General features: G+C 36.7%; 1 protein-coding gene and 1 pseudogene across 5 annotated transcripts in view; one reads left to right on the top strand and one right to left on the bottom strand.

Moving 5' to 3' along the window:
- LOC105475102 (adaptor related protein complex 3 subunit beta 1) overlaps positions 1–25341 on the top strand; it is a 300089-nt gene that overhangs the window by 83886 nt on the left and 190862 nt on the right. The window lies entirely within an intron of this gene.
- On the bottom strand, positions 23715–24932 carry LOC112425441 (Y-box-binding protein 1 pseudogene; annotated as a pseudogene).

The following is a 25341-nucleotide window of genomic DNA, read 5'->3' on the forward strand; positions in this document are numbered from 1 at the left end:
TCTTTGTGCAGATTAACATTAGAAGTATGCCTTATTCTTTTCTTCATATTGACAATTTAGAAAATTTTATCATATAGCTTGGAATTAAGATCCTTAGGATGTATACGTTTAAGATTGAAGGTAATTTTAAACCAGTTTAAAGAAATCCTTAAATGTTATAAGAATAGCATATTCATTCTAATCTTTTGATGTCTTATTTTTTTTTAAAATACAGTATTACAGATTTTAAAAACCAATTTGTGTAAAAAAATAAAAAGATTTTAAAAAGCGCCTGTTATATCAAAGTGTTCTGTATACATACTTATGATAGGCCTTGTGTGCTCAGTACATCTTGCTTTTGTTAATTAGAAAAATGTAAATAACTTGGAAAAATGTGTATGATACATGCTTTCAATGACACATCAAGCTTGTAAATTATTATAAAATCTTGGTCAGTATTTTCTATATTGATTTAGTATTAGCATTAAAAACTATTTAGAAATGTTAATACTTCTTTATCCATAAGAGAGTAATACTGATTTTCATCTCACTTTTAATATTAACAAAATGATTAGGTTATCTGTCTTAAAAATTGAAGTATGTTTTGAATTATTAATATATAAAAGTCTTATGTTACATAATGCTCTTAAATTGATGAAATTTCACTATCCTTGTGAACTTTAATTTTATAAAGTTAATTTTATTTATCATTGAGCAAAGTACATTTTTGATGGCACTTTTGCTAGATTAAGGAACATCTCTATGATGAAAATGTCCAGGCCCTTTTATGGTAACTTTGATGAGAGATTTTTGCTGCCAAACAGCTTATTTGTTTGATTTCAGCCAATTCCTTTCAAAACTTCTGCTCAGATTTTTTTTTTCTGTTGTATAAAGTTATAGGCAATTTTGCCTTAGCTAATCACAGTCACCATTTAAATTTTTAAATTTTACTTTCCTATCATTTTCAGTAGCTATATCCTTTGCTTGTAATTATATAGAAACTGGAGTTAAAATATATAGTTTACTTACCATACCTGCTAAAAATATGTAATGCATAGTAAAATCTCTGCTTTTATATGTTTGTCTATTTGTTTGTTTTTCTGTTCCTTGAATTTTATCTTATTTTAGATAAAATTTACTTTTAAAGCCATTGCAAAGGAAAGTTAAGTTCTCTACCATCATATACATTTATTTTTTAACAGATAATTTGAAAAATTGGCACTATATTCATTCTTGGTGTTTTCACATGTTAACTCCATGAACATGAATTAGGACAAATATGAGACGAAGTCTGGTCATTGTCCCTGGCATACTGAAATGGGCTAAGTCATTTCTTTTCTTTGCCACTTACTTGCAATCCAACCTTGGAATTATTCTAAATGCTGTGCTTATTAGACTAATTTAGTGGTTTTCCAGTGTGCACATCAGCCCTCAGGATGTGCTAGTACTGCCACAGGAACAAGCAAAGCAGGGGCAGCGGTGCTCTAGACTGTGCGGCTTTTTGGGCTTCTGCTACTGTTTCAAACACAGAAGCCTTTTTTGCCTTCCTTTCTTATGCAGCTTTGAATTTGATTTCCTTTGAGAAAGATCCATTGGCTTAAAAGAAAGAAAGAAAACCACTTAAATAGAAGATTTGTAAGTTTAGCTAACTCGAATCTTCTTGTTGTTTAATTATCGAAGCAATTCAAGTACATGTTCCCTTCTCATAACCTCTTGGTTGACCCCTTAAAGGCAATTATTGTTAACTGTTTAATTTCAGTTATTCTGGTGGTTATCAATTTCACTTTGGATAAAATATTTCGCTTTATTTATTAACTTAAGTTCGTATCAGTTGACCTCAATTCATGGAAAAATTATTCATTGATTGTTTAAGTTCTATTTGAGGGTCTTGTTTAGCCCAGAATAATCAGTATAACAGGCTTTTGTCTGCATATGTACATATGTTCAGTTCAGAAGCAGTGTGAAAGATTTGAAAGGCTTAGCCCTTATTGCAGTATTAGATTCAAGAATTGTACAGTATATTAGATTCTTGTTATAAGTACATTATATAAAATTAAGGTTCAAATGAGTGGTCAACATTAGGACCATATCTGTGCTCTCACTCTTCCAGTTAACCCATCTTAGCCTTCCTCTGTGCTAATTATGATTTCGTTTTACTGAGAAACTTTGGAGTGAGCAGTCCAGCCATTTGTTGCCTTCAGTGCTTTCTGACCTAGGCTTGATGTTGCTTCCAACTTTTTAAGGACTACACATGCTAGTTTTAGCTTTAGAAGTTGGCAGACTAGGCCGGGCACGGTGGCTCACGCCTGTAATCCCAGCACTTTGGGAGGCCAAGGCAGGTGGATCACGAGGTCAGGAGATCGAGACCATCCTGGGTAACATGTTGAAACCCTGTCTCTAATAAAAATACTAAAAAAATTAGTCAGGTGTGGTGGTGGGTGCCTGTAGTCCCAGTTACTTGGGAGGCTGAGGCAGGAGAATGGCGTGAACCTGGGAGACGGAGCTTGCACTGAGCCGAGATCGCGCCACTGCACTTCAGCCTGGGTGTCTCAAAAAAAAAAAAAAGTTGGCAGACTACATCTCAAAGCGGAGTTTGACCACAGCTAGAAGAAACTGAGAGGTATTTGACATTTATATTTGCTTGCTCTTTCTTATGTGATGTTGTAAAAGGAACACCATGTAGTAAAGAAAGGTTAAGATGATTATACAATAAAAAGACAAGCTGAAACAGTACTCTAGCAGAGTCATTCCTGAGAGGTTACCTCTCTTTTTTATCCTTTTACCATCAACATTAGAATGTGTTGTTTCATGTAATCATCCAAGTAGAAACGTCTTCATTCTAGCCCTCCATTCCCTTTTACCTGCAGGCAGAAGTCACTTACATAAATGCCATATGAGCACCTTTTATTGATGAATTAAGGGCCATTTTACCTTGAAGTAAAGAATTTGCCAGTAGGAAAAAGTGTCACTAAAATAATATATTGACATAAAAGTTAAATTTATAATAAAAAACCTGCCTATAATACTGAATTTATTTAAATCCAGCAGTTTTCTCTCAGATACTAAGAGAAAATGTGAAAAACAATACTGTGATGCTTTATACTTAATGGCTTATTTTTGCTATACTTTCTTTCTTTTTTTTTTCTTTTTTGAGCAGAGTCTCTCTCTGCTGCCCAGGCTGGGGTGCAGTGGTGCGTTCTTGGCTCACTGCAACCTCTTACCTCCCAGGTTCAAGTGATTCTTCTGCCTCAGCCTCCCAAGCGGGTGGAATTACAGACATGCGCCACCAGGTCCAGCTAACTTTTGTATTTTTAGTAGAGATGGGGTTTCAGCTTGTTGGCCAGGCTGTTGTTGAACTCCTGACCTCAAGTGATCCGCCCACCTCAGCCTCCCAGAGTGCTGGGATTACAGGTGTGAGCCACCATGCCTGGCCTGTAGTTTCTTACATAGTATTTCATTTGCCATAGGGCAATCAGAATTATTATACCCATTTTATATATGAAGAAATCGATATATACAGATTTTAGCAAGTCATTTAAGACAATATTAATTATAAAAGGTGGAGCAGAAATATAAGCAGAATTATCTGATGCCTAGGCCAGCATTATTGCTTTTGTATTTTATTACCCTGTGAGTTGTAAATTAAAATAATTTCTTAGTTACGTTTATAAGTTTTGTGTGTGTGTTTATTGTGTTCCAGTCAAAACCAACTTTGAGACTCCCAATCCAGTGCTCATGCAATTAGCTAACAACCATAATTAAATTTGCTTTCAAAGAGAAAAATCATGTTTCCTATAAAATTTTTACAAACATTTGTTTATGTTAATATACTTGAAGTGTGGCAAAATTGTTTTTTGTTGAGGAATCGAAAATTAGTAGATACACTTTTTGAGATGAGCTGATGTACATGCTTTTGTCAAGTTCTCAAATGAACACATCATATACAAACAAGCTTCAGGGGAAGAAGAGATTTTTAATTTAGTTTATTTGCATCATTATAGATCAGTATTTAGGCTGTTTATATGTAAATGTATGATTTGAGGAACAATTAAGTGTTGACAAAGTAGATTGCAGTCATATCAATTGCAGTGCATTTTCCATAATTTTTCTAACTGACATCTTTGATGATAAATAGTGGATGCCAAGTCAAAGCCGATTATACAGTGCACTAGGAATTCATGGGGCTGTCAGGGAGAAGACCGATTGACTTTAAATTTACATATTAATGAGAAGATTTGTTAAGAGGGTGCTTGACTATAGAAAATAACAGTGTATTTATAGGGCACGACATTTTATAAATAAAGCTGATGCAGGAAAATGGAAATTAAACCTTTAGGTTAATAAATTCAAGAGACTGCTAAAATGCACATTTGCATTTTTATTTTCTTAAATTTACCTTACTCTTTGCAGTCCATGTGGGTTGTTTTTTATTCTAGGTCAAATTTGTATCATTTTCAAGGATATAAAATTGCTTAAGTATTTTCTTTGTCATTCAAGCCTATTATGGGAGACTTCTTGAAGCATACGTCTAGACCTCAAGACTAAAGTTGCTTTTCTACAATTAATCGATCTAAAAAAATAAATATTGTAAAACACAGAGTAAATTTTTTAAAGAGTGATTTTAAATAAAAACCGGCATCAATTGTAAAAAGGAAACTGTGACACTGGGGCCTGCCAGGAATGTTTTTAATTTTATGAATCTAGCTTTTTACAACTGAACTTGCTCTGGGAGATGAGAGGTTTTCAAGAATTATCACAATATTTTACTTCAGTGATTTGGAAGTTAAAACTCTAAATATTTACCATTATTTTTTAGGATATGAATCTGGGTTATGTAATTCTGGTGGCAGTATTTATGCCAGTTTTAAATTTGGAGTAATTAATTTTGTCTCTCTGTGTATCTGTACATCAACTATAAAACCTTACATAAGTTTAACAACTCCAAATTTAGAATTTTATTTGAAGTATTTTAAGGTAAGTTCTTAAGATTTTCAGAGGTAGCTATAAAATAACTTTTCAAAATGCAAAATTTATAAATGTGGTTTTTTGATGAGCAGTTTTCTCCAGGTGCAAAGGCACTTCAGGGAAGTACTTCATGGACTCCACATCCAGATCCTGTCTTAACAGACCAGAGTGTTAAAGATTATTGAGCTTTAATTTTCTTTACTGGTTAATTTTCTTTGTTAAAACAAATTCTGTCTTGTGTCTTACTGGTGGACTATTACTGGATCCACAATTCTGTGGAATTTATTAAAAAAACAATACCGAGAAGTTGTGGTAGAATACATTCTTTACAGAACAATAAAGCAGTTTTTTGTGCATTGTTTTAGGCAACTGTTGACAAAAGGTTTGACATATAATTTAATGTGAAACTAAGTCCCATGATCTAATATTGAATAATGTCTCCTCTCTTCCCATTGGTTATGAAGCATTTATCGTCAAGATTCCTTATTCTTTTTGTTGTTCATAATTTATTCCTATTGATTGGATTTTTTTTAACTTACGAAGTTTTCTTTTTCAAAAAAGAAAACTTTAATTTGCCCAAGTAACATATGCATGGTTTAAAAGAAAGAAAATGAATAGTACTACAAGGCTTATGAGAAACATTTTTCTGTGTGACCCTTCTCAATGCCTGAATTAGCTTCTTCAGTTCTTTTCCCTTCTGTGTGTGAGCTCAAAAGTATCTGAGCCAGGTCTCAATCAATTTAGAAAGTTTATTTTGCCAAGGTTAGGGATGCACCTGTGCCATGTACAGCCTCAAATGGTCCTGATGACGTGTGCCCAAGGTTGCTACAGCTTGCTTTTATACATTTTAGTGAGACATAATACATCAGTCAATACCTGTAAGATGCACATTGGTTCAATCTGGAAAGGCAGGACAACTTGAAGATGGGGTTTCTAGGTCATAGATAGATTTAAAGATTTCTGATTAGCAATTAATTGAGAGTTAAGTTGTTATCTGAAGACCTGGAATCAATAGGACGGAAATGTCTGGGTCATAATAAGGAGTTGTGGCGACTAAAGTTTTATCTTGCAGATGAAGCCTCCAGGTAGTATGCTTCTGACAGAATAGATTATAAATGTTTCTTATCAGACTTAAGGTCTATGTTGATGTTAATGCTGGTTGGCTTTTCCTGAATTCCAAAAGGGAGGAGGGTATAATGAGGCATGTCTGATCCACCCTTCCTATCATGGTCTGAACTAGTTTTTCAGGTTAACTTTGGAATGCCCTTGGCTGTGAGAAGGGGTCCCTTCAGGTGATTGTGGGGCTTAGAATTTTATTTTTGGTGTGTGTATGTGTGTATTTACCTTTCTCCGTTTCTAGGTAATAGATGTATTTTGCTATTTCTTGATTTATCAATTTTAGGCATTATATATTGACTTCCTATTATAGAAATGGAGAATTTGTCATTCTTCTGTTACCTTATGCTTCTGCTTACCTCTTTCATCTTTGGAATGTAATTATACTAGAATTTTTTCAATCCATGTGTGTTCATTTTCCTATGACTTATGAATATTATTCAGCTGTTTAATAGCATTTTATCTCATGGAACTTTTTGTTCTTTTTGGAATCAAAAATTGCTTCATTTTAAATTTGCTTACTTTATCATGTCACTATACGAAGCATTCCAAGTTCTCCATTGGAATATTAAATATTCGCCAAATATTATTTTATGTGCATTTGTTTTATACTTCTTGTCTACCTAGTGTCAGTTCTCCCCCTCCCACGTATTTAAATAAGAGGATCCTGATTTTATTCAGAGTAGTGATATGCCCTGTGAAAAATATCAACTATACTAAACTCCTTTAGAGTCAGAAATGGTCATATGACCCACATCTGGAAATTGGAATTCTGGGGAAGCTATTGTTTTTCTGACAGACTTATTTGACATATATATATTTTACCCTTTGCCCTTTCTCATTATTCCTTCCCAGAATGCATGTGTGATGATTAAAGGTGCAATAGTCATTTTACAAGCGTATGGATAAAGCTATACTCTGGGGGTGGGCAGAGCCGAAAAACAAAGTGTTTGGGCAACTTTTCATTTTATGGAGCTACCTAACTAGATATTTCTGTTATATATAGCTAAACACAGTTCTAACTAGTACAGTTGTCAAGTACATCAAGTATTTCAACAGCTTCGTTTTCTTCCCAGGAGACGTCTTCCGGGAGTCTTCACCCTCTGTTCTAATCTGATTGCTTACTAGGCCTGCCAGTTCCAATCTGGTGTTCTAGAACTTAATTTCGTGTCTCTTCTGTGTTAAATCATGTTTCTTAGGCTTTCTTCCTCTCTGTCTCTCTTTCTGTTTCTCTCTCTGTCCCTCTATCTCTGTCTGTCTCTCTCCTCTTTTGGTTTTCCTGGCTTTGGAGCATATCCTCCAATGTTTTCTTAAGAATGAATAGATGGGAGATAAGATTTTGAGACTTTCAGTGTCACTCCCACACTTGATTGATATTTTATCTGAGCTCTTGGATTAGTATTCTCTTAGGCCTTGTACAGTTGAAAATGTTTTATTGTTTCTTGTATATTTGATATCTTGCTGGATATGGTACTGTTGGAACACACCCTTTTCTTCTTCTGAGAACTCTGTAGACATTACATAATTCTCTCCTGCAGTGAATGTTGCTGTGAAGAAATCTGAAGACAGCCAAAGATTTTTCTCCCTTGCAGGTGACTTGATTTTTTTTCTCTGCATGCTAAAAAAACCTCTTTACAAAGTCTTTGAAAATTAATCAGATTACATCTCAATGAGAATTATTCCATATGACCTCCAGGTTCACTTCTTTCTTTATTTTAGGGAATTTTCTTTTCTTTTTGTAATTTTAAAAATTTGATGTTTATGTTTTTTCTGCTTCATTTGTCAGTTATATACTTCAGGAATACCCATTATTCTGTTTTATAATCTTTGTCTACCATGTCCATCATATTTTTTAAAAAATTTCTCTAATGTTTGTCCTTTTTCCTTTTTTCTTTTTTTTGGGACAGGATCTTACTCTGTCACCCAGGCTTGAGTACAGTGGTGTGATTACACTTCATTACAGCCTTGCCCTCCCAGGCTCAAGTGATTCTCCTGCCTGAGCCTCTTGAGTAGCTGGGACCACAGATGTGTGCCATCATGCTTGATAATTTTTGTATTTTTTTTTTTTTTTTTTGAGATTGAGTCTCGCACTGTCACTCAAGGTGGAGTGCAGTGGCACGATCTTGGCTCATTGTAACCTCCGCCTCCTGGGTTCAAATGATTCTCCTGCCTCAGCCTCCCAAGTAGCTGGGATTACAGGTGCCTGCCACCATGCCTGCCTAATTTTTGTGTTTTTAGTAGAGATGGGGTTTTACCGTGTTGGCCAGGTTGGTTTCGAATGCCTGACTTCATGTGATCCGCCCGCCTTGGCCTCCCAAAGTGCTGGGATTACAGGTTTGAGCCACCGTGCCTGGCCTAATTTTTGTATTTTTTATAAAGACAGGATTTCGCTATGTTGGCTAGGCTGATCTTGAACTCCCCAAGTGTGATCCTCCTGCCTTGACCTCCCAAAGTGCTGTGATTACAGGTGTGAGCCACTATGCTAGGCCACATTTTTGTCTTTTTATTTGCATTTGTATTATTTCAAGTTGTTTCATTGACAGTAATTTGATTTTCAATGGTCTAATCTTTTTTTTTAGTTTTTATTTTTAATTCCGTTAATTTAGTAACAGTATTCCTTTGATCTGTTGTTTACTTACTCAGGTTTGAATTTCATATTTCCTTTATTCTATAGTTTAATCATCTTATCTTTGAACTTCTGTTTGATTGAATTCGTGTTCTTAGTAACGTGTTGGATAATATGCTTTTGACACTTACATGTAGTCCATTATATGTGTGAGGAGTGTGGTCAGGGAGAAAGATCCTTCTTTCCCCTTGCCCTACTGCCTGTTGGAGGTAATCAACAGTGTCTACCACATTCTCCATAATAACTTAAAAAATTTTTGAAGAGACTGATTTGGAAAGAATATTTGTTTCATCTGTTACGATATTTACTATTCATGTATATATATGTAGTATAGATACTAGATTAAAATGAAAAGTGTTCTGACAAAATTCTTTTATCTCAGGAGTATACCTGTTCCCTCTAGATTTTGAAATGGTCTATTTTAGTTTGATCACAACATAGTATATTTTAATTCATTAAAATAGATGTCTGGTAGGTGGGGAAGGCCTGATACATTGTAAGTTGGAAGCTCTTAATTAATTTATAAGGAAAATAATGGACCGTTTCTTGTTCTCATTTATTAGGAAGTACTGCAGGCTGTGTCATCTAAGTTGCTGATTCATTCCAATTTTTAAAATTTGTTGTGGAAATGTTCACATTTAAAAAAATCAGCTCATACTGACCTTTGTGAAATGCTTTAAAGAACTCTGTTAAAAAATGTTAAAAATAAATTTTCTTGAGCTGATGTCCTTCAGAAACACCAATTTTTCTTAGATAAATAACTTCATACATTTTCATATACAGTACATAGAGAAACCATTCCTGGTATAGTAGAGCTACATTCTGAAAAAAAAAAAAAACACTTTTTTTTTTTAGACAAAATAAATCCCTTTTCCTCTTCACCCTCCATCCCCTTTATTCTGTGTATGTCCCGCTGAAAATTCATGTACTTGTCTAGCATGGGGCTTATAGTATGCCGTATGTAAGCACTAGATGATGGTGCTGGTTAGTTATCCAGTTGACATGCTTACCATTTTGTAATTTGAACAGTTCTAGCCATGTTGTTGGAATTAAAAATTTAGGGCCAGACATTGACCTTTGCTTTTTCAACATTTCCTTTAGTGGTTAGCTACTGCCTTCCTCAACCCAGTAGAGACCTTGACAGATTCCCTGTTACAAGTAATTGCTTCCATAGCTAGGTGTTATTCCTGTTAATTTATTTAGGGGCCAGTAAGATTTAGTGCCTATATATATAAACATATATTTGTGTGTGTGTGATTCCATATATAAAATAATGTATTTATTGATTTAATGATTTAGTTTTTATTTTTATACATTCAGCTTACTTAGTAAAAGGTGAAAGATTTATACAGTCTGAAGAGAAACCAGAGTATAGCTTACTTAGAATCAGTGAGTTTATATTAGCACTTTCTCTCACTTTCTGTTTCCTAAACATCCTTTTTATGTGATCAACCTTATTTTTGCATTTCTTATAATTTTAAAAATTTTATCTTTATATTGTATACTGTTAGTGAACTTTTATTACTGTTTTATGTCATTTTGGGTTTCCTAAATTTTCTTTTCAAGTTTTTCACTGTAAGTCACAGTTCCAAGAGAAACGGATAAGTTGTTTTTAATCCATATTTTTCCCAACATTTTATTTTAAGAATTTTCAAAAGGGAAGTGATGTCAGTAAAAATGGCAGAGTAGAGAACTCCCAAGAGCTTGTTGCTCCACAGAGATACAAGAAAATGGTAAAGGGGTCAGTTCAACAAGAAGAGCTAATTATCCTAAATATATATGCACCCAATACAGGAGCACCCAGATTCATAAAGCAAGTCCTTAGAGACTTACAAAGAGACTTAGAATCCCACACAATAATAATGGGAGACTTTTAACACCCCACTGTCAACGTTAGACAGATCGAGACAGAAAGTTAACAAGGATATCCAGGAATTGAACTCAACTCTGCAGCAAGCAGACCTAATAGACATCTACAGAACTCTCCACCCCGAATAAACAGAATATACATTCTTCTCAGCACCACATCGCACTTATTCCAAAACTGACCACATAGTTGGAAGTAAAGCATTCCTCAGCAAATGTAAAAGAACAGAAATTATAACAAACTGTCTCTCAGACCACAGTACAATCAAACTATAACTCAGTATTAAGAAACTTACTCAAAACGGCTCAACTATATGGAAACTGAACAACCTTCTCCTGAATGACTACTGGGTACATAACGAAATGGAGGCTGAAATAAAGATGGGTCTTTGAAACCAATGAGATCAAAGATACAACATACCAGAATATCTGGGATACATTTAAAGTAGTGTGTCGAGGGAAATTTATAGCACTAAATGCCCACAAGAGAAAGCATGAAAGATCGAAAATTGACCCTCTAACATCACAATTAAAAGAACTAGAGAAGCAAGAGCAAACACATTCAAAAGCTAGCAGAAGGCAAGAAATAACTAAGATCAGAGCAGAACTGAAGGAGATAGAGACACAAAAAACCCTTCGAAAAATCAGTGAATCCAGGAGCTGGTTTTTTGAAAAGATCAACAAAATTGATAGACCTCTAGCAAGACTAATAAAGAAGAAAAGAGAGAAGAATCAAATAGACGCTATAAAAAATGATAAAGGGGATATCACCACCGATCCCACAGAAATGCAAACTACCATCAGAGAATTCTAATAACACCTCTATGCAAATAAACTAGAAAACCTAGAAGACATGAATAAATTCCTGGGCACACACACCCTCCCAAGACTAAACCAGGAAGAAGTTGAATCCCTGAATGGACCAATAACAGGCTCTGAAATTGAAGCAATAATTAATAGCCTACCAACCAAAAAAAAGGCCAGAACCAGACGGATTCACAGCCGAATTCTACCAGAGGTACAAGAAGGAGCTGGTACCATTCCTTCTGAAACTATTCCAATCAATAGAAAAAGAGGGAATCTCCCTAACTCATTTTATGAGGCCAACATCAACCTGATACCAAAGCCTGACAGAGACACAACAAAAAAAGAGAATTTTAGACCAATATCCCTGATGAACATCGATGCAGAAATCCTCAATAAAATACTGGCAAACCAAATCCAGCAGCACATCAAAAAGCTTATCCACCATGATCAAGTGGGCTTCATCCCTGGGATGCAAGGCTGGTTCAACATACACAAATCAATAAATGTAATCCATCACGTAAACAGAACCAAAGACAAAAACCACATGATTATCTCAATAGATGCAGAAAAGTCCTTTGACAAAATTCAACAGCCCTTCATGCTAAAAACTCTCAATAAATTCGGTATTGATGGAACGTATCTCAAAATCTTAAGAGCTATTTATGACAAACCCACAGCCAATGTCATACTGAATGGGCAAAAACTGGAGGCATTCCCTTTGAAAACTGGCACAAGACAGGGATGCCCTCTCTTACCGCTCCTATTCAACACAGTGTTGGGAGTTCTGACCAGGGCAATCAGGCAGGAGAAAGAAATAAAGGGTATTCAATTAGGAAAAGAGGAAGTCAAATTGTCCTGTTTGCAGATGACATGATTGTATATTTAGAAAACCCCATCGTCTCAGCCCCAAATCTCCTGAAGCTGATAAGCAACTTCAGCAAAGTCTCAGGATACAAAATCAATGTGCAAATACCACAAGCATTCCTATACACCAATAACAGGCCAACAGCCGAATCATGAGAGATTGTGAACCTACATTCACAATTGCTTCAAATAGAATAAAATACCTAGGAGTCCAACTTACAAGGGATGTAAAGGACCTCTTCAAGGAGAACTACAAACCAGTGCTCAAGGAAATAAAAGAGGGCACAAACAAATGGAAGAACATTCCATGCTCATGGATAGGAAGAATCAATATCATGAAAATGGCCATACTGCCCAAGGTAATTTATAGATTCAATGCCATCCCCATTAAGCTACCAATGACTGTTCAAGTTCTGTGAAGAACTTTCAAGTTCATATGGATCCAAAAAAGAGTCCATATTGCCAAGACAATCCTAAGCAAAAAGAACAAAGTTGGAGGCATCACATTTCCTGACTTCAAACTATACTACAAGGCTACAGTAACCAAAACAGCATGGTACTGGTACCAAAACAGAAATATAGACCAATAGAACAGAACTGAGCCCTCAGAGATAATACCACACATCTACAATCATCTGATCTTTGACAAACCTGACAAAAACAAGCAGTGGGGAAAGGATTCCCTATTTAATAAATGGTGCTGGGAGAACTGGCTAGCCATATGTAGAAAGCTGAAACTGGATCTCTTCCTTACACCTTATACAACAATAAATTCAAGATGGATTAGAGACTTAAATGTTAGAGCTAAAACCATAAAAACCCTAGAAGAAAACCTAAGCAATACCATTCAGGACATAGGCATGTGCAAGGACTTCATGACTAAAACACCAAAAGCAACGGCAGCAAAAGCCAAAATTGACAAATGGGATCTCATTAAACTAAAGAGCTTCTGCACAGCAAAAGAAACTACCATCAGAGTGAACAGGCAACCTACAGAATGGGAGAACATTTTTGCAATCTACTCATCTGACAAAGGGCTAATATCCAGAACCTACAAAGAACTCAAACAAATTTACAAGAAAAAAACAAACAAACTCATCAAAAAGTGGGCAAAGGATATGAACAGACACTTCTCAAAAGAAGACATTTATGCAGCCAACGGACACATGAAAAAATGCTCATCATCACTGGTCATCAGAGAAATGCAAATCAAAACCACAATGAGATACCATCTCATAGTAGTTAGAATGACAGTAATTAAAAAGTCAGGAAACAACAGGTGCTGGAGAGGATGTGGAGAAATAGGAACACTTTTAAACTGTTGGTGGGACTGTAAACTAGTTCAACCATTGTGGAAGACAGTGTGGCGATTCCTCAAGAATCTAGAACTAGAAATACCATTTGACCCAGCCATCCCATTACTGGGTATATACCCAGAGGATTATAAATCATGCTGCTATAAAGTCACATGCACACGTATGTTTATTGCGGCACTATTCACAATAGCAAAGACTTGGAACCAACGCAAATGTCCATCAATGACAGACTGGATTAAGAAAATGCGGCACATATACACCATGGAATACTATGCAGCCATAAAAAAGGATGAGTTCGTGTCCTTTGTGGGGACATGGATGTAGCTGGAAACCATCGTTCTCAGCATACTGTCACAAGAACAGAAAACCAAACACCGCATATTCTCCCTCATAGGTGGGAACTGAACAATGAGAACACTTGGACACAGGAAAGGGAACATCACACACTGGGGCCTGTCGTGGGGTGAGGGGAGGGATAGCATTAAGAGATATACCTAGTGTAAATGACGAGTTAATGGGTGCAGCACACCAACATGGCACATGTATACATAGGTAACAAACCTGCACCTTGTGCACATGTACCCTAGAACTTAAAGTATAATAAAAAAGAAAAAAAGTAGCTTAGAAATGACTGTAAACAAACAAAACCCTGATAGGCAGCAACAATAATCTCCAGGGAGGAGTTAGAATCTGAGTTAGTTACCACATCATAATATTCAAAATGTCTAGTTTTTAGTGGAAAATGATGAGGAATGTAAAGAAATCAGTAACTTTTTTCCATCCACAAGAAGAAGAGAAAATAATGGAAACTGTATCCGAGGAAGTCCAGACACTGGATTTGCTAGCCCGGGTTTTAAATCACCATGTTAAATATGCTGAAACAGCTAAATGAAACCGGGAAAACAATGACTCTCTAAGTAGAGAATATCAGTATATAGAGAGAAATGATGCAAAGAAACCAAATAGAAATACTAGAAGGAAAAAGTATAATAACTTAAATGAAGTATTCACAAGTAGAGATCAGCAGCAGATTTGAACAGGCAGAAAATTTGAACAGGCAGAACTGGTGAACTTAAAGATAAGTCAATTGAGATTATCTAGTGTAGGGAGTAGAAAGTCAAAAAGCATGAAGATGAACAGAGCCCAAGAGACTTAAGAGGCATGTGGGATGCCATCAAGTGTACCAGCACACATAATACATATTCCAGGAGGAAAGGAGACAGAGAAAGGGGCAGACAGAATAGCTGAAGAAAAAAATGGCCGAAAATTTCCCAATTTGATGAAAGACAGTAATCAACACATTCAGAAAGCTCATCAGAATCTAAGTAGGAGCAATTCTGAATGCAAACCAAGACACATGATATGGTTTGGGTCTGTGTCCCCTCAAATCTCACCTTGAACTGTGATAATCCCCACATGTCAAGAGCGAGACCAGGTGGAGATAACTGAATCATGGGGGGCAGTTTCCCCCCTACTGTTCTCATGATAGTGGGGTGAGTTCTCCCGAGATCTGATGGTTTTATAAGGGGCTTTCCCCTTCACTCTATTCTCATTCTCTCTCCTGCTACCCTGTTAAGAGGTACCTACCACTATGATTGTAAGTTTCCTGAGGCCTCCCCAGCCATGCTGAACTGTGAGTCACTTAAACCTCTTTTCTTAATTACTCAGTCTCTGGTATTTCTTCATAGCAGTGTGAGAATGGACTAATACAGCACATAAGGATCACATTATCAAAAGCTAAGGACAAAAAGAGAATCTTGAGAGCAGCAAGAGAAGTGACTCATTATTTACAAGGTTTCCTCAATAAGATCAACAGCTAGTTTCTCATTAGAAACCATGGGACCAGAAGGCAGTTGAGGAACCATATTTGAAGTGTTGAAAGAAGTAAAAAAGTCAACAAGTAAGTTCTTATTTGGCAAAACTTTCCTTCAAAAATGGAGAAATGAGTACATGCCTGTATTGGTATAACAGTCCAATGTTGTAGATGCATTTCATAGTAAGATGCAGACATTAGTACACATTACTCCTAAACACTTCACTATGTATATCATTAATTAGAGTTTAATACTTGTTTATGATTGTTTTTCCTTTTGTTGGCATAAAATCTTCACAGTGAAATGCACAAATTTTAGAGTTTTGATAATTGCATGTATGTTAGTAACACACAAACTCTTTTCATTATACGAAGTATGACTATTATCCTTCCAAGTTAGTTGTTTGCCCTCAGATGCAAGTATTGTTTTAATTTTTTTCTTTATAGTTTTGTGTTCAAAAAGTAAAGGATTTGAGATATTACCATACTTCTACATTTATACACACACACACACATACACACACACACTGAATATATGGCATATGTTTAGTGTATGTACACACACAAAAGCAGAAGCACTGATGTCTGGATCAGAGAAGAGACTTTTTATTCACTCATGGTTATCTTAGTGTCACTTTCCTGCACTTCTGTTCCCTATGAGGGTGATGTTATGAGGGTTAGTGCCACCTGCATATCTTGGGGGATGGGGAGTTGTAATACAGGAGAGGAGCTCCTCCTAAATGAATGAATCTCAGAATTTATATAGGACTCTGTATTAGTCCGTTTTCATGCTGCTGATAAAGACATACCCAAGACTGGGCAATTTACAAAAGAAAAAGGTTTATTGGACTTACAATTCTATGTGGCTGGGGAGTGCTCACAATCATGGTGGAAGGTGAAAGGCACGTCGCACATGGTGGCAGACAAGAGAAGAGAGAGCTTGTGCAGGGAAACTCCCCTTTTTAGAACCATCAGATCTCAAAAGACTTATTCGCTAACATAGCATGGGAAAGACTTATCCCCATGATTCAATTACCTCCCACTGGGTTCCTCCCATGACACATGGGAATTGTGGGGAACTATATCAGACTGTGTGCATCTCAGAGCTTATATAGGACTGCTTTTGTGTCTGCTCCTCCTCCCCTGTGTAGAGAGAGGGATATTTACCTTATCTTTCTTTTTTTTTTTTTTTTTTTGAGACGGAGTCTCGCTCTGTTGCCCAGGCTGGAGTGCAGTGGCCGGATCTCAGCTCACTGCAAGCTCCGCCTCCCGGGTTCACGCCATTCTCCTGCCTCAGCCTCCCGAGTAGCTGGGACTACAGGCGCCCGCCACCTCGCCCGGCTAGTTTTTTGTATTTCTTAATAGAGACGGGGTTTCACCGTGTTAGCCAGGATGGTTTCGATCTCCTGACCTCGTGATCCGCCCGTCTCGGCCTCCCAAAGTGCTGGGATTACAGGCTTGAGCCACCGCGCCCGGCTACCTTATCTTTCTAATGTAAACAGGACAATGTCTGTTTTTCCATTATCCTGTGAAATTTAAATGATGGAAGATAAGCCCATACATCTCCTTGGATGTCTGTCTCTCTGTCTTTAACTTCCAAGACTCATTTGCCATTTACTCATATGTTAATCCAGGTTGCCAGCACTCTTTGCTCAGGAAGCCCTGATCATGCAAAAACATGGATATAATCATGGAACATTGTTTACTGATAACAAAGATTAATTTAACTTGTTGTAGAACTTAATATAATTAGATGCATATTGTGTTCTTTTTGGTACATCTTCCTTTACTCAGCATTATATTTTGGAGATTGATCCACATTGTATTGGTAGTTGATTTTTAGAATCTTCAAAATAGTATGTTCAGTGTTATTTTGCTGAATAATAGTCTATTGCATGAATATTCCATAGTTTATCCATTCTCATATTAATAAATACCTGAGCTATTTCCAGTGTTTTGTCTATTGTAATAAATCTGTTAGGAACATTCTTAAACAAATCTTTTTATGTTTTTGTATATATTGGGTCAATACCTAGATATAGAATTATTGGATCATAAGGTAGATATATTTTGGTTCTGCAAGAACTTGTCAGTCTTTTTCCCAAAGTAGTTGTATTATTGTTTCAGTTTGCTACAGTTGCCATGACAAAATACCACAGATTGGGTGGCTTAAACAACAGAAATTTATTTTCTCACAGTTCTGATGTCTAGAAGTGCAAGATCTCAAGGTGTTGGCAGGTTTGGTTTCTCCTGAGGCCTCTGTCCTTTGCTTACAGGTGGCCATCTTCTCACTGTGTCTGCATATTCCTAGGGCTTTCCTGAGTATCCAGATTTCCTTCTTTTATTAGGACACTAGTCACATTGTATTAGGACCCACCCTCATGGCCTCATTTTAATGTAATCACCTCTTTAAAGGCCCTGTCTCCAAATATAGTCACATTTGGAGGTTAAGTCTTCAACAGAAGAATTTAGGGTTGGGGAGCACAGTTCGGCCCATAACAAGCAAGCTATAAACCGTACAGTGACATCTGGAGATTTTGTTCACTTCGTATCCTCACCAATATTTGGTAATGTTAATGTTATTCATTCTGGCCATTCTGTTGGGTTTTGCAATTAAAATGAGTTCTCTTAGTGGTATTCTAATAAAGAATTATTTAATCCTTTTTTTTTTTTAATGAGTCAGGGTCTCTGTTGCCCAGGTTGGGGTGCAGTAATGCCATCTTGGCTCTCTGCTGACTCAACCTCCCAGGTCCAAGTGATCCTCCCATCTCAGTTTCCCGAGTAGCTATGACTACAGGCACACACTGCCATGCCTGGCTAATTTTTTGTATTTTTAGTAGAGACGGGGTTTCGCCATTTTGCTCAGGCTGGTCTTGAACTCCAGGGCTCAAGTGATTCACCTGCTTCAGCCTCCCAAAGTGCTGGGATTACAGAATAATTATTTAATTCTGAGATGGTTTGAGGTTAGAAAACTTGGTCCTTTTTTCCTCAAAAACCATAACTAGATAATTGAAGGATTAGAAAAAAATTAAAAATCCATGTCGGAGCCTCCTTGAACCCTTCTGTTACACACCCATTCCCCTCGTACCCCCTTCCGCTGCTTGGCAGTCACAGACTGCACCCACTTATGTTTGAGTGATGACTGCTGTACACCCATGGAGCTGTCATCTTTGCCTCCAGTGCCACAGGTCTTTGCGTAAGCATATGTTTTCATTTCTATAGGGTTCTATAGTAAGCATGCGCCTTTCCCCATCTTACCTCCAGTTGCTACTCTCCAAAGGCAAACAGATCTAAATCTTTTAGCTTTGTCTTCTACTGGTTGTCTTTATATTTTTAAAAATAACTTGTGTATATGATTTTGTTTCCCCAGTGACTCAGTGTATCCTATAATTTAGATACAGGAATATTTTGGAAATAAGAATAAATAGTCCTTTTATGAAACTTTATATAAAAACCTTTTATATTCCAATTATTTCCGTTTTTTACTTTTTTAAAATGTTAAGTTGGTGTTTTGTGGAAATGTAGTTTTCTACCCTCCCTTTACCTAGAATATAAGTTTTTTTTCTGTTTTATGTATTAGAGTTCCTCATAGTATTAAACAAATGGAACTTTTAGTTAATCGCCTTCCTTCTTAGGATGTCCACAAATATTGTGAAACCTCTGCTTTAACCCATTTGTTTTTATGCCCTGGAGGAGAATTAAACATCAATTTCAATTCAACACACATTTACTTTCCTGTCTGTAATATAAACTTTTTATTTTAGAGATTAAGGTATGGAGAGAATGAATACATGAGGAATCATGATTAGTTCTACTTAGGATCATTGTAATTTTGTTTCATAATTTATGATCAAATGAAAACTACTCTAAAATGCATTTTGCTTAACAAAAAGTGATTCTATGTTATTCCCCATTACTGGATCTACTTTAATTAGTTTTTAAAGAAGTAGGACCCTTATTTCTCATGTCTTGAAACGCTTAGACCTAAGTTCAACATGTTTCATGAGCATATTTTATTTCAGAAAATTTGAAAAATGCCTTATTATAAATACTCCAGATTTCTCAGTAACAAAGTTTGGAAAATGCTGCATTCAGAAAGCTTGTTTCTTACATACTAGAACTGAACATCTAGTCATAAGAAATGAAATGTGTTGTGGGCAATTGAACACTGAAGTTTCATCGTGGCTCAACACAAAGTTACTGTGCACAGGTGTTTCTATAATTGTGATGTATTGGGGGAGATTCAGTGTTCAATGGTCCTCAAACCCACACTTCCACCTGTGTGGTATAGTGGTCACTGGGCTGTGTTATAAAACATGTAAAGTGTACAGCATAGCAGTTTCTTCACAGAAGGAAAAAAATCTCAAACCAGTATGCATATCCTTTGTTGTTTTACATAGACACAAATTTTGGGGAAGGAGACTTTTTTCCTTCTTTGTGAAAAATATTAAAATAAAAGTTTCATTAAACATGAATTTTTTTCCAGTGAATTATCTCTAATAATGTATTCTATTACTACTTAGTAACTAATTTGACTGAGTTAGTATTATATTACTAACCACCTACCCACCCTGGTCTTCTCAGGAACATCTAACCTAATGTCAGAGAGATGTAACACAATATACCGCTGTGGTATGTGTCATGGACTGATTGTTTGCATCCCCTCTGAGTGCATAATTGAAGACTTAGCCCCAGGGTGATGATATTTAGAGATGGTGCATTTGGGAGGTAATGAGGTTTAGAAGAGGTCACGAGAGTGGGGCCCTCATGATGGGATTAGTGCCCTTCTAAGACGAGACATAATGAGCTTGCTTCCTCTTTTCCACCATATGAGGTAGCTGTCCACATGGTAGGAGGAGGGCCTTCACTAGGAATTGAATCACTTGCCTCTTGATCTTGGACTTTTCAGCCTCAAGAACTGTGAGAAATAAATGTCTCTTGTTTCAGGCAACCTACACTGTGGTATTTTGTTATAACAGCCTGAGTTGATTGGTGCAGTATGTTAGATTACATGGGAATGTCATGATGGTTAAAGTCACTTTTAAACATTTTGGAAGAGAGTAAGGCCACAGCAGGTTGCAGAGATTGTTTCATACTGGTGTAAATCTCGAGATGTCACTAGCACTCTTCAGGCTGCCTTGGAGTTCAGAAGGCAAGTGGGTATATTCAGGGTCTTTTATGAGACTACTATAAATGCCAAGGTAATAAAGGCCAGAGGTGACAGGATAAAGAATAATAATTCCTGAGTTCAAATCCTGGCTCTACCATTTTTAATCTCTGTGACTACTGAAAATTTATGTAAATTGTGTGCACCTCAGTTCTTTCATCTGTGAAAAAGATAGTAAATACCTGCTTTCTTTACCACATAGGGTGGTTCTCAGGTTTCAGAGAGGTATTTGTTCAAGTGTTTTATTAATACTAGGAGTTTCTTAAGCTGAAGTTGTTTTTTATTTCTACTAAGTCCATTGTTACTGGTCACATGATACAAAAGTAGATTTTTTTTCAGGAATGTTTGATTCCTTTATCAATTTTTATACATAAAAATGTTTTGCTATATGCAATTTTAACTGTCACTAATTTTATTTTTTATTTTTCTGTTATTCCTTATGAACTGACAAAAGATCATAATTTGTGTTTATTTCTTAGGAAATCCAGTCAGATAAAATAAATCTCCCTGTGTCTTAAGATCTTTTTAAAAAGTAAATATTATCCTCAGCACCCAAAATTGTGGGTTCAGTTACTGGCTTATTACTATTTTTGTGAACATTTATGTTCAGAGCTTCAGATACAGAATATATGGAAAGTACTACTACTTAAGTATAATTTCACACTTTTCTTTATTCCGTGAGCCTGTGGAATAGTACCTTAAGAGTATATAAACCATGCCTTTTCCAAAATATACTTCATGGAGTAATGTTATTTTTCGCCTTCATAAAACTTATATTTAATGTAACGACGTTTGCGTCTTCTGAAAGTGAATGTTTTTGAGCAAAGTGAAAAGCTATATTTTACTCTGATTTTTTTTTCCACTAGCATTAGTGTGGTTGGTAACATGAGTAGAGACCTATTTTTATATAAGATAGGTTCAGATATATATATAGGTTCACTGCTTTCTTAAAAATAAAAATAAGCTTTATTTTTTGGAGCAGTTATAAGTTTACAATAAAACTTGGTTGAAAGTACAGAGATTTCCTGTATACCCTCTATCTCTCCCATCAACATTTTACATTACGATCGATGAATTTACATTAATACTACTGTCACCCAAAGTCCACAGTTTACATTAGGGTTCATCCTTGGTGTTGTACATTCTGTGGATTTTGTCTGATATATAATAACATGAATACACCATTGTGTTTTATCATACACAATAGTTTTGCTTCCCTAAAAATTTCTATGGTCTACTTGTTCATCCCTCTCTCCCCACCAGTGCCTGGCAATCACTAATCTTTTTAATGTCTACATAGTTTGCCTTTTCCAAAGGCAAAATATATAGTTGGAATCATACAATATGTAACCTTTTCAGATTGGATTCTCTCACTTATATTGTAATATGCATTTAAGTTGTCTCCATGTCTTTTCATAGCTTGTTAAGCTCATTTGGTTTTTAGCACTGAATACTATTCCTTTGCCTGGATGTACCACAGTTTATTTATCCACTCACCTACTGAAAGACATTTTGAGCACTTTCTAGTTTTGGCAATGATGAATAAAGCTGCTGTATCCATGTGCAGGCTTTTGTGTGGACATCTTTTCAGCTTTTTTGCGTAAATATCAAGGAGTGTGATTGCTGGATTGTTTGGTAAGAGTATGTTTACTTTAGTAAGAAACTGCAGAGTTGCCTTTCAGAGTGGCTGTACCATTTTGCATTCCCGTCAGCAATGAATGAGAGTTCCTGTCACTTTATATCCTTGTCTGTATATGAAGTTATCAAGTTTTTGGACTTTGTCCATTCTAATAAATGTGTTATAGTATATCATTTGTTTTAGTTAGCAATTCCCTAATGACATGGTCTTGAGCATGTTTTTATATGTTTATTTGCCATCTGTGTATCTTTTTTGGTGAGGTGTCTGTTCAGGTCTTCAGTCCATTTTTTAAAACTTGGACTGTTTGTTTTCTTATTGTTGAATTTTAGGAACTCTTTGTATATTTTGGATAACAGTCCTTTATCAGATATGTCTTTTGCAAATATTTTCTCCCAGTCTGTGGCTTGTCTTCTGATTCTTTTGACCTTGTCTTTTGCATAGCAAAAGCTTTAAATTTTAATGAAGTCCAGCCTATCAATTATTTCTTCCACAGATCATGTCTTTTGTATTGTATCTAAAAGTTGCCATACTCAAGGTCATCTAGATTCCTATGTTAACCTCTAAAAGTTTTATAGTTTTGTGTTTTTCATTGAGGTCTGTGACCCATTTTGAGTTTTTTGTGAAGGTTGTAAGGTCTGTGTCTAGATTTATTTATTATTTTTATTTTTATTTTTTGAGACAGAGTCTTGCTTTGTCACCCAGGCTGGAGTGCAGTGGCACGATCTCAGCTCAGTGCAGCCTCCACCTCCTGGGTTCAAGCTATTCTCCTGCCTCAGCCTCCTGAGTAGCTGGGATAACAGGTGCGCACCACCACGGCCAGCTAATTTTTTGGTATTTTTAGTAGAGACAGGGTTTTACCATGTTGGTCAGGCTGGTCTCGAACTCCTGACCTCGTAATCTGCCCGCCTCAGCCTCCCAAAGTTCTGGGATTACAGGTGTGAGCCACTGTTCCTGGCCTGTGAGTCTTCGTTTGTTCCAGCATCATTTGTTGAAAGACTATCTTTTCTCCATCGTATTGTCTTGGCTGTTTTGTGAAAGCAGTTGGCTGTATTTATGAGAGTCTGTTTCTGGGCTTTTTCTTCTGTTCCATTGATGTTTTTCTCTGTTATTTCACAAATACCACACTGTCTTGATATGTGTAGCTTTACAGTAAGTCTTAATTATGGGAAACTTTAAACATACATAAAAGTATGACTGACAGTTCAACGAATCCCTATGTATACATCACGTAGCTGCACTGTTCATCAGCTCATGGCTGCTCTTGTTTTGCTACCCTACCCCATTCCAAGATTTCATGTAAGATTTTAGATATCATATAATTTCATTTCTTTCTTTCTTTTTTTTTTTTTTTACACAAAGATGATTATTTAAGACCTTTATTAACAGGTGCTTGCAGTTTGTTGACTTTTTTGAAAAAATCAAGTTGTAAACTTTTATTACAAATTAAAATCGAAGTTCTTAAAAATCTCAACTTGACCAGATATGAAATAATTTAAAAACCCTTTAAAGGCGTATTGAGAAAAACCAGGCTTTTAAACACGTTTGTTATTACCAAAAAGAGACGTCTTTAGGTAAAAATAATAAAAACCCCATGCTGCATAGATAATGCAGATAGTTCTCTTTATCTGGTCAATGGGCACAAAGCAAGCACTTAAGGTCTTCAGCTCGAATCTTTTGTTCATTTCTTATTGCTGGAATTTCATATTTCTTCTTGCTGGATGACTAAACCGGAAGATGGTAGAGATGGTAAGCCGGCATTTACTCAGCCCCGCCCTGCTCAGCCTCCGGAGCGGACGAATTCTCAGCTGGTGGATCGGCTGCTTTTGTCTCTTTGCCATCTTGTGGTTTAGGGTTTTCTGGGCGTCTGCGTGGGTAATTGAAGTTGCGGCGCTACCGACGTTAAGGTGGCTGCTGTCCTTGGGTCTCATCTCCTTGATTTTCTTTATCTTCTTCATTGCCGTCCTCTCTAGGCTGTCTTTGGCGAGGAGGGCCCCTGCGGAATCGTGGTCTATATCCCCGATACATATTCTGCCTCACTGGTCTACCTTGTTCTCCTGAACCCTGGTTGTCAGCACCCTCCATCACTTCTCCCTGCACAGGAGGGTTGGAATACTGTGGTCTACGCCCATAGGGTCTCCGCATGTAGTAAGGTGGGAACCTTCACCTGCAGTAGGGCCGGCGTTGTTGGGCCTGGACTTCGGGAGCACCCCTCCGATCGCTCGTTCTTTTCCCCACTCTCACTATTCTGGTAATTTTGCTGGTAATTGCGTGGAGGACCCCTACCACGTGGATAGCGTCTGTAATGGTTACGGTCTGCTGCATATTTACTGCCTTGAACTGGACCACCACCAGGACCTGTAACATTTGCTGCCTTCGCACCCTTTTCTCCTTCAACAACATCAAACTCCACAATCTCTCCATCTCCTACACTGCAAAGTTACTTCCTGGGGTTATTCTTCTTTATGGCAGTCTGGTGTACAAATACATCTTCCTTGGTGTCATTCCTGTTGATGAAACCATATCCGTTCCTTACATTGAACCATTTTACTGTTCCCAAAACCTTCGTTGGGATGACCTTCTTGGTCGGCAGGCGCCGCCCTTGTGAGGCCTCCCGGGCCACAGCTCCCTGCGCGGCTGCCCGTAGTGCCAGGCTTAGTGTCCGCGGCGCTGAGGGCGGGGGCGGCGGGAGGCTGCTGGCAGGGCCGGCAGCGGCGGTGGGGCTGTTCAGGGCTCTCTGGGGTCCGCTCTCCGCTCCCGCTACCGATCGAACTCATATAATTTCATTTCTATCAAGAGTGTATTTATAAAACATTATCTTTACTTTAAAGAAACCGCAAAGCCTTCTCCAGTATAAATTGGTCCCCATTTAAAAAAATTTTTTTTGGTCCAGCTTAAATGTATATTTTTAAAGAAACATTAAAAAAGTATTCTATGGTAGTATTTCATACATGTACATCTTTTAAACATGGAAAAATAAAACATTCTTTTATAAATGGAACATTTTGTACTCATTTTATGAAATAGTTTTATCACATATATTTTGGAGATATTTTGAGAACTCCTTTTTGAGTTGTTTTCATTTAATAGTTTTCCATTGGAAAGCATCTTTACTTCTGTCTGGATTTTTGTAGATACACATTACCTTGGAATACAGATACAATGCTGTTATAGAAATATGTTTCA

The sequence above is a fragment of the Macaca nemestrina genome, chromosome 6, assembly GCF_043159975.1.
Source record: "Macaca nemestrina isolate mMacNem1 chromosome 6, mMacNem.hap1, whole genome shotgun sequence".
NCBI lineage: Eukaryota > Metazoa > Chordata > Mammalia > Primates > Cercopithecidae > Macaca > Macaca nemestrina.